The following is a 9484-nucleotide window of genomic DNA, read 5'->3' on the forward strand; positions in this document are numbered from 1 at the left end:
CCACTAAGCATATCCAAACATATAATATAACACATAACACATAAGCTAGACATATTCTACTGTATCGTTGTACTAAGGCCTCGCGTATCTTGGGCCCCACGCCTGACCAGCTACTGGTGAGTCATGGAACCCCGTCCACGCTCCTGCTGATAGTGAGATACGGGCCCCCGCCCATACTCACTCCTTTCCTCACTCGGGCCTCGCCCCTACTCTACTTCTAATGAGATATGGAACCCCGTCCACTCTCTGCTAATGGTGAGATACGAGACCTCGCCCACACTCACCTCCCTACCAGGCACATACAAGTATCACACTGACAACAAGTATAATCTATCACGCAAACATACCTCGGGCTCCCGCCCGACATCAGACCTTGGTCTGGAATATCATACTAGCATACAGTGCCTAGGGCTGTCCCCCGGGTCTTCCTACTCATAAACTACATGGGTCGGCATTGTGGCCTTAGACCCATTCACACAGTGAGGAGACCCACCTTGCACTGCTGAAACCTTGCTGATATCCCTCTGGATGCTATCTACCAAATCCCGAACTGCTGCTCCTTCAGCTCCTCGAGCTACCAACACCAAGTTAACACTTAGTCCAATACAATACTCCTTCATAGGGTAGAATGATAACTCTACCCCTAGGCCAGCTTGGTCCATAACTAAAGTCCACACCATAATATAGAAGGCCCAACACTAGGTACGTTTCCCAAGCCCACTAGTGGCCCACAAATGGCATAATCTGTTAAACTGGGCCCAATCCCCTTAATGGGCCTTACCCTAAGCCCAAATATATCCTTGGCCCATAATATCTGACTTCTGATGGCCAAAAAGGCCCAAAGGCCAAAAGCATGACCCAATCCAAGGCCGAATAACACTAAGCCCAAACTGACAGAGTACGTGGGGCGTACGTCCATGTACGCTAAGCGTACTGGCTAAGTGGTGAGTACGCTGGGCGTACCTGCATGTACGCTCAACGTCACCCCCTGATAAGCCCATTTCTCATTAAGTGCTTAATACACCACTTCAGAAGCTACAACTACAGATCCTGGTCCTTTTCTACGTCTTAATCCATTAAGTCACTAACTTGATGACTTCACTTGACCCAAACAAGCCTAAACTCCAAAAATGATGTTCCTCTTCCATAAAGAGGGATAGATCTCATGCATGGACCCATTAAGACACTCAAGATGGCAACTTTCTGTCTTAGGGACTCATTTTGAGCTGAGAGTGGAAACTTTAAGTCTAGAAATCAAGTTTGAACAATAAAGTTCTCTACTTGGGACCAAAATGATTTCCAAAACCACACTACACTAAATCTAAGAATACTAGAGGTAAGTTATGAACGTTATACCTCCAGAGAGTCCCAAATGATGATGGTATCCCAGATCTTTGGGCTCCAACTTCCCAAGTCCTTCTTTGTCAACTTCTTCTTTCCTCTTCCAAGCTTAAAACCACCAAGATGAGCTTCCCAAGGTCAATATCTCACAAGAATGAAGGGATGAGGCGTTCTAGGGTTTCTCTGAGGTTGGGGAGGATGATAAGGGGCTAGGGTTCAATCCTTAATGTTCTTTATATAGTGGTTGGCCCTAAAATTAGGGTTTCTGGGCACTTGGACGTACGTTGGGCGTACGCCTAAGGCACCCGCGACCATTTCCCATTGTATGCTGGGCGTAACCCAACCTTACGTTGGGCGTACCCAGCTAAACACACGCGTGCACTTCATGCATGCATGGGACTGCCTTGTCACAAAACATCATTAGGGACTAAAATCGACAATAACTTCAAACTGTTATAACTCCTTCATCCTAAGTCCGTTTCCGACGAACTTTATATCCACAAAAAGGTGGAGAGAATCCCTACGCTTCTAGCGACACACCCCGTCCCAAAACCTCACGAATAAAAACTCAAAAACCCATAAAAGACCAAAATGCCCCTAGCCTTGGCCTCTGAACTCCATGAAGGGGTATTTTCAGAACAGGGTGTTACAACTCTCCCCCACTTAAACTAGACTTTGTCCTCGAAACCTCTCCTTACTAACACCCATCTTCCCAACAAATGATCTGCGGAATGCAATCGATGATTCTGCGCGCGAACCAACATTCCCAAGACACTGAAAGCCAACCCGGTCTTCCATTCTGAAGAAGACGAACTTTAACTTCCGCAAAACCCAAGCTACTTCACACACAAGAACCATTATAATAGACACTCCTGTCCGAACACCATGCTGCCTCTTGCCTTCTCTCTGAAAGAGCGGGGACCTCTCAGGTCCGAACCTTTCTGTCCACCATCCGGAATACCGGATTTCCTCCGGTTACTGAACCCAAACTCAAACTCTCAGTCGCTCCTAGCGACCTTTGAATAAAATTCAGCTATCTAAAACTGCTCTATCATCCTCGCCAATTTGGCTCCCTGAGTCCTGGGATCCTCGATCCCCTAACTTGGCCCTATGGTCTCAACCAGGTCCCACCTGCACTGCTATAATCATATGGGCCTCGCCCACGGGTCTCACCCAATTACATCTCGGAGTGGCCTCTCCCACAGGTCTTAGCTATCTTGGGCTATGTAGGCCCCACTCTATCCTAAAACTCAACAAACTACTCACTCTATCGATCTTCATCATGCTAACTAGGAGATACGGGCCTCGCCCACACCTCGCTAACTAGGAGATACGGGCCCTCGCCCATACTCCTCTAACTAGCTGCTAACGAAAAGACACGGCTATCCCACAGCCTTACTACTCTTCCCGCTCCGCCTAGCTACTAGAGATTACTACGGCGACCCCGTAGTCTTACATCTTGACTAAAATCGCATCCTGTCGAGAAAATATCCCACCTGGTTCCCACCCAGGTATCATCTACCGTAAATACATGAACTCAATGTTGGGAAGTTTCCCAAACTCCCAATTCGCACGCTCCTCTAACCCAGCAACCACTGGGGCTACTTTCCTTTCCAACAAAGTTGCGAACTCATCCCAATTTGCGCTTACCCATGCCCCCGACCTCTGGGATAGTTCTCCCCCACTTCAATTCGACTAGATCCCTACAGCTCCCAGCTTGGGAAGGGTTCCCAATCCTTCTCTCCATCTAAAGGGTCGATCTGCTGACATCCAACACTTACCACTGCTACCGCTCCAACTAAACAATACCCAATCTGAACCACTCTTGAAGACTAACAGAACACTTCCCGAACCCCACTCACACCTGCTACAGTGACTGTATCCTGAGAACCGTCTCAAAAAGAGGAAACATCTTCGACTACTACTCTAACATCCATGGTATGATCCGAACATGAACAGAAATAAAATTCTAACATACAATCATTAACATAGATGCAGTACCATAACAATATGATCATGAATAAACGTTGACAGTAAAGCAAAAGATACACACCTGCGACGTCCGGTGCTTCTCGCGTCTCCACTTTAGATAACTTAAAAGCCCTGCTCCCCACCGCATGTGTCTCTGCTCGGCCCTGGCGGCCGTCGGTGATCCTCATGGTCGCAGGGGCAGGTGCCATCACCTATCTTGTTGGAAGCAAACTCGGATACTGGGCCTTCTTGTGGCCCCTCTGACTACAATGGAAACATATCAGGTCTGATCCCTGAGTGGTGGTAGTAGTACAATCCCTGCTGAAATGACCGGTCCGGCCGCACTTGAAGCAGCCAGAATAACTACCACTACCACCCATGCACATACTCTCGTGCGTCCTGCCACACTTGCCACAACGACTGTGGCCCTGGTAATCCCTCGATCTCACGTCCGACCCCTTGGGTCTCTTGCCTGAACCTACAGCTACCTGAACCTCCTCCGGCTTCCTCTTCCTGAGGTGCTCCAAATCGATCTCCCTCTCTCTGGCCCGAGCAATCATATCCTCCAGCATCTTGCAGCTGGACCTACTCACAAACTCCATGATGTCACTCCTCAACATCTCGTGATATCGGGCCTTCTTCATCTCCTCGTCTGCGACATACTGCGGAACAAGAAGAGCCCTCTCCCTGAACTTGGCGGTGATCTCCGCCACTGTCTCTATAGTCTTCCGCAAATCCTGAAAATCTCGTGCTAACTGTTGCACCTCAATCACCGGTGCAAACTCGGCCCTGAACCTGGTCGAGAAATCACTCCATGTCATCGCATCCAATGTGGCATCATCCCCAACGGCATGACCAACCTCCTCCCACCAATCCCGTGCTCTGTCCATCATAAGACAGGAGGCAAGTCAGACCTTATCCCCCTCGAGACATCGGCTCGTATGGAAAGCTTTGGCGACATCAGCCAACCAACTACTACTAGCAATGGGGTCCCTAACCCCATGATAATCTGGAGCTCCACAAGCTCTGAACTCTCGGAATGTCAGCGAACGCACTCCCATCATGTCCATCATCGCAGTACGAAAAAACTCCCAGCTTCTCATTCAGAAGCTCCAAAATACCCTCCTTGATCGAACCAAAGATCACAGGAGTCTGGTCTAGAATACTGTGCGTAACCTCAGCTGAAATAAACTCCCTCATCCGCTCCTCGAGCTGCTCGGTTCCTGAACCCGAGCCTGATCCCTCTCTGGCGCCTGATCAGCCCACCGGTCTCTCACGCAACGTCACCATGCTGAAAACATAACGCAACAATCATCAGAAAACCCATCCCCAACGAGGGATCACACACTACCCGTTCCCTGGTCTCGTCTCGGCCCTTCTTGAATCGAGTACGGATCCTCTGCTTTCAGTAGTATGGGCCCATACTACCTTCCACATCTATCCGTACTTTCCTCAAGAATTGCCTCGTAATGCCAATTAGCCATTACCTGAATACCATCACATGTGACGAGGCTTAGATAATCCTTCGAGTAAAGGACTCATCCCTACAACGGTTAGACTCAAACGAGAGCTGCGCAATAGGGCCAAATCCAGCACTTTGAGATTATTCACCTCTGGTCACATGTGACTTGACGTATTCACCTAATGCCTAACTCCCATCACTTAGAGTCCCACAAAGCACAAAGCAAGTAGTATTCAGACAAAAAGGAAAATCTAACCACATAATCCAATCATACTGTTCTATCCCCTACTCAGGAATCTATACTAGCATGCAACTCATAAAGCTCATACACATAACAGGCACATAAGGCATCCTCCTAGATCCTTAGTCCTAATCTAGCATGCAGTCCTAAAGCACATATCATATCATAAACTTGTATGGGAAATTTGGGAGAACTTACTTGAGCTCGGCTGATTGCATGCACCACACCCTTTCTCTCTTTTTCAAAGTTCTTTTCTCTTTTCTCAAAGTTCTTTTATAAAAATGATTTTCCTTTGAAAATTTTCATACCAAGTCCTCAGTTTGAGTTCAGACAAACTCGAGAGTGTGCCTGAATCCCTCAAACCAAGGCTCTGATACCAACTTGTAACATCACACAAAAATCGAGACCAAAATTTTTGCTTTAAAATCATTAATCAACTAACAAACCATAGGTTATCAAATCATTCCATCAAACATGTGACACATTGTTCCAAAACATTATTATCAGAGTTTCATATCTACCACATACCATACACATAACCACATACTAGGCCCCCGCCCACTGCATCGGGACTTGTCCAACATCAGACTAGTTCCGGCATCGGGCCCCGCCCGTCATCAGTCCCCACCTGGCATCGAGCCCCGCTCGGTATACATATTTGTTTCTCTTAGGCCCCTCCTGTCTACGAGCCCCGCCCACTAAGCATATCCAAACATATAATATAACACATAACACATAAGCTAGACATATTCTACTGTATCCCTGTACTAAGGCCTCGCCTATCTTGGGCCCCACCCCTGACCTGCTACTGGTGAGTCATGGAACTCCGTCCACACTCCTGCTGATAGTGAGATATGGGCCCCCGCCCACACTCACTCCTTTCCTCACTCGGGCCTCGCCCCTACTCTACTTCTAATGAGATATGGAACCCCATCCACTCTATGCTAATGGTGAGATACGGGACCTCGCCCACACTCACCTCCCTACCAGGCACATACATGTATCACACAGACAAAAAGTATAATCTATGACACAAACATACCTCGGGCTCCCGCCCGACATTAGACCTTGGTCTGGAATATCATACTAGCATACAGTGCCTAGGGCTATCCCCCGGGTCTTCCTACTCATAAACTACATGGGCGGCATTGTGGCCTTAGACACATTCACACAGTGAGGAGACTCACCTTGCACTGCTGAAACCTTGCTGATATCCCTCTGGCTGCTATCTACCAAATCCCGAACTGCTGCTCCTTCGGCTCCTCGAGCTACCAACACCAAGTTAACACTTAGTCCAATACAAAAATCCTTCATAGGGTAGAATGACCACTGTACCACTAGGCCAACATGGTCCATAACTAAGGTCCACACCATAATATAGAAGGCCCAACACTAGGTAAGCTTCCCAAGCCCACTAGTGGCCCACTAATGGCCCAATTTGCTAAACTGGGCCCAATCCCCTTAATGGGACTTACCCTAAGCCTAAATATATCTGTGGCCCATAATATCTGACTTCTGATGGCCCAAAATGCCCAAAGACCAAAAGCATGACCCAATCCGAGGCCCAATAACACTAAGCCCAAACTGACAGAGTACGCGGGGCATACGTCCACGTACGCTAAGCGTACTGGGTAAGTGGTGAGTACGCTGGGCGTACCTGCACGTACGCTCATCGTAACCCCTTGATAAGCCCATTTCTCACTAAGTGCTTAATACACCACTTCAGAAGCTACAACTACAGATCCTGGTCCTTTTCCACGTCTTAATCCATCAAGTTAGTGACTTGGTGACTTCACTTGACCCAAACAAGCCCAAACTCAAAAAATGATGTTCCTCTTCCATAAAGAGGGCTAGATCTCATGCATGGATCCATTAAGACACTCAAGATGGCAACTTTCTGTCTTAGGGACTCATTTTGAGCTGAGAGTGGAAACTTTAAGTCTAGAAATCGAGTTTGAACAATAAAATTCTTTACTTGGGACCAAAATGATTTCCAAAACCACACATCACTAGATCTAAGCATACTAGAGGAAAGTTATGAACTTTATACCTCCAGAGAGTCCCAAATGATGATGTTATTCCAAATCTTTGGGCTCCAACTTCCCAAGTCCTTCTTTGTCAACTTCTTTTTTCCTCTTCTAAGCTTAAAACCACCAAGATGAGCTTCCCAAGGTCAAGATCTCACAAGAATGAAGGGATGAGGCATTCTAGAGTTTCTCTGAGGTTGGGAAGGCTGATAAGGGGCTAGGTTTCAAGCCTTAATGTTCTTTATATTGTGGTTGGCCCTAAACATAGGGTTTCTGGGCACTGGACGTACGTTGGGCGTACTTCCTATACGTTGGGCGTACACCTGAGGCACTCGTGACCATTTCCGCTTGTACGCTGGGCGTAACCCAACCTTACGCTGGGCGTACCCACCTAAACACACACGTGCATTTCATGCATGCATGGGACTGCCTTGTCACAAAACCTCATTAGGGACTAAAATCGATAATAACTTCAAAGTGTTATAACTCCTTCATCCTAAGTCCGTTTCCGACGAACTTTATATCCACGAAAATGTGGCGAGAATCCCTACGCTTCTAGCCACACACCCCGAACCAAAACCTCATGAATAAAAACTCAAAAACCCATAAAAGACCAAAATGCCCCTAGCCTTGGCCTCTAAAATCCATGAACGGATAATTTCAGAACAGGGTGTTACAGTCAATGGTATATCGTCCCATGTTCTTTTCGATTCAGGAGCTACCCGATCGTTCGTATCTCTTACGCTTAGCAAGAAGTTCTGGGATGCTCCGTGAACTATGGATTCCCCGCTTGAAGTTGAGATAGCGAATGACCGCACTGTGAGTGTTGCGAGGGTATATCAGGACTGTGTCTTGAATGTGCTTGGGGAGAGGTTCTGTGTCGACCTAATCCCGATTCCGTTGAGAGGATTGAAGGTGATCATTGGGATGGACTGGGTGGGGGCCAATGGGGCCATGATAGATTGCGAGCGCCAGCTGGTAAGAGTTCGAACCCTAAGTGGGGGAGAACTGGTTATTCGAGGAGAGAAAATCACAGGGGCCAAACCTCTATTCAGCTACGAGGGCTAAGAGACTTCTCCATCAGGGTTGTTCGGGATTCTTGGCATATATCTCGGATACAAGGGTTGAGACCCCAACAGATTTGGGTAGTATACAGGTTGTACATGATTTTCGGGATGTCTTTCCTGAGGAGTTACGTGGGGTGCCTTCGGAGAGGCAAGTAGAGTGTCACATTGATTTGGTGTCAGGTCGCACCGATAGCTAAGCCACCATACCGGATAGCTCCGCCTGAGATGCAGGAGTTGTGTACGCAGCTTCAGGAGCTGCTAGACCGATGGCTTATTCGTCCGAGAAGTTCCCCGTGGGGAAAAAAATCATGTTCGTGAAGAAGAAGGAAGGGTCACACATCAAATGAGGATTAGGGTGAAAAACCGCTATCCTCTCCCAAGGATTGATGATTTGTTTGATCAACTACAGGGTGCATCTTGGTTTTCCAAGATTGATCTTTGGTCGGGGAACCATCAAATGAGGATTAGGGATGAGGATATACCGAAGACAGCTTTCAGGACTCGGTACGGTCACTATGAGTTTGTGTTGATGCCATTTGGGTTCACGAATGCCCCATCAGCGTTCATGGACCTCATGAACAGGGTGTGTAGACCAATGTTGGATCGGTATTTGATCATTTTTATCGATGACATCTTGGTCTATTCTAAGAACAAGTAGCAACATGAACAACATCTGAGGGAGGTGTTGGAGACACTGAGGACGGAAAGGCTTTATGCCAAGTTCTCAAAGTGTGATTTCTGGTTGCGAGAGGTGCAGTTTTTGGGGCACATCATCAACCAAGAGGGTATTTCGGTTGATCCAGCTAAGGTTGAGGCAGTGATGCGGTGGGAAGTACCGAAGAATGCATCTGATATCCGTAGCTTCTTGGGTCTAGCAGGGTATTATCAGAGATTCATCCAGGATTTCTCCAAGATAGTCATATCAATAACTCGCTTGACCAAGAAAAATGTGACTTTCCGGTGGGGCCCGGACAAGGATTTGGCTTTTGAGACCCTTAGACAGAGGTTATGTGAGGCCCTGATTCTAGTACTATCCAAGGGGTTGGACGATTTGGTAGTGTATTGTGATGCATCGATCTTAGAGTTAGGGGCGGTTTTGATGCAGAGGGGGCATGAGATCGCGTACGCCTCGAGGCAGTTGAAGCCTCATGAGGCGAATTACCCCACTCACGACCTGGAAGGGGCAGTGGTGTTTGCCCTCAAAATCTTGAGGCATTATGTACGGAGTTCGGTGCACAATCTTTAATGACCACAAAAGTTTGAAGTATTTGATGGATCAGCCGAACCTCAACATGCGACAGAGGAGTTGGTTTGATGTACTGAAATATTATGACTACGAGATCTTATACCATCCAGGGAAGGCCAATGTGGTGGC

This window comes from Lactuca virosa, chromosome 3, assembly GCF_052849685.1.
Source record: "Lactuca virosa cultivar CGN04683 chromosome 3, Lactuca_virosa_CGN04683_v6, whole genome shotgun sequence".
NCBI classification, from domain to species: Eukaryota; Viridiplantae; Streptophyta; class Magnoliopsida; order Asterales; family Asteraceae; genus Lactuca; species Lactuca virosa.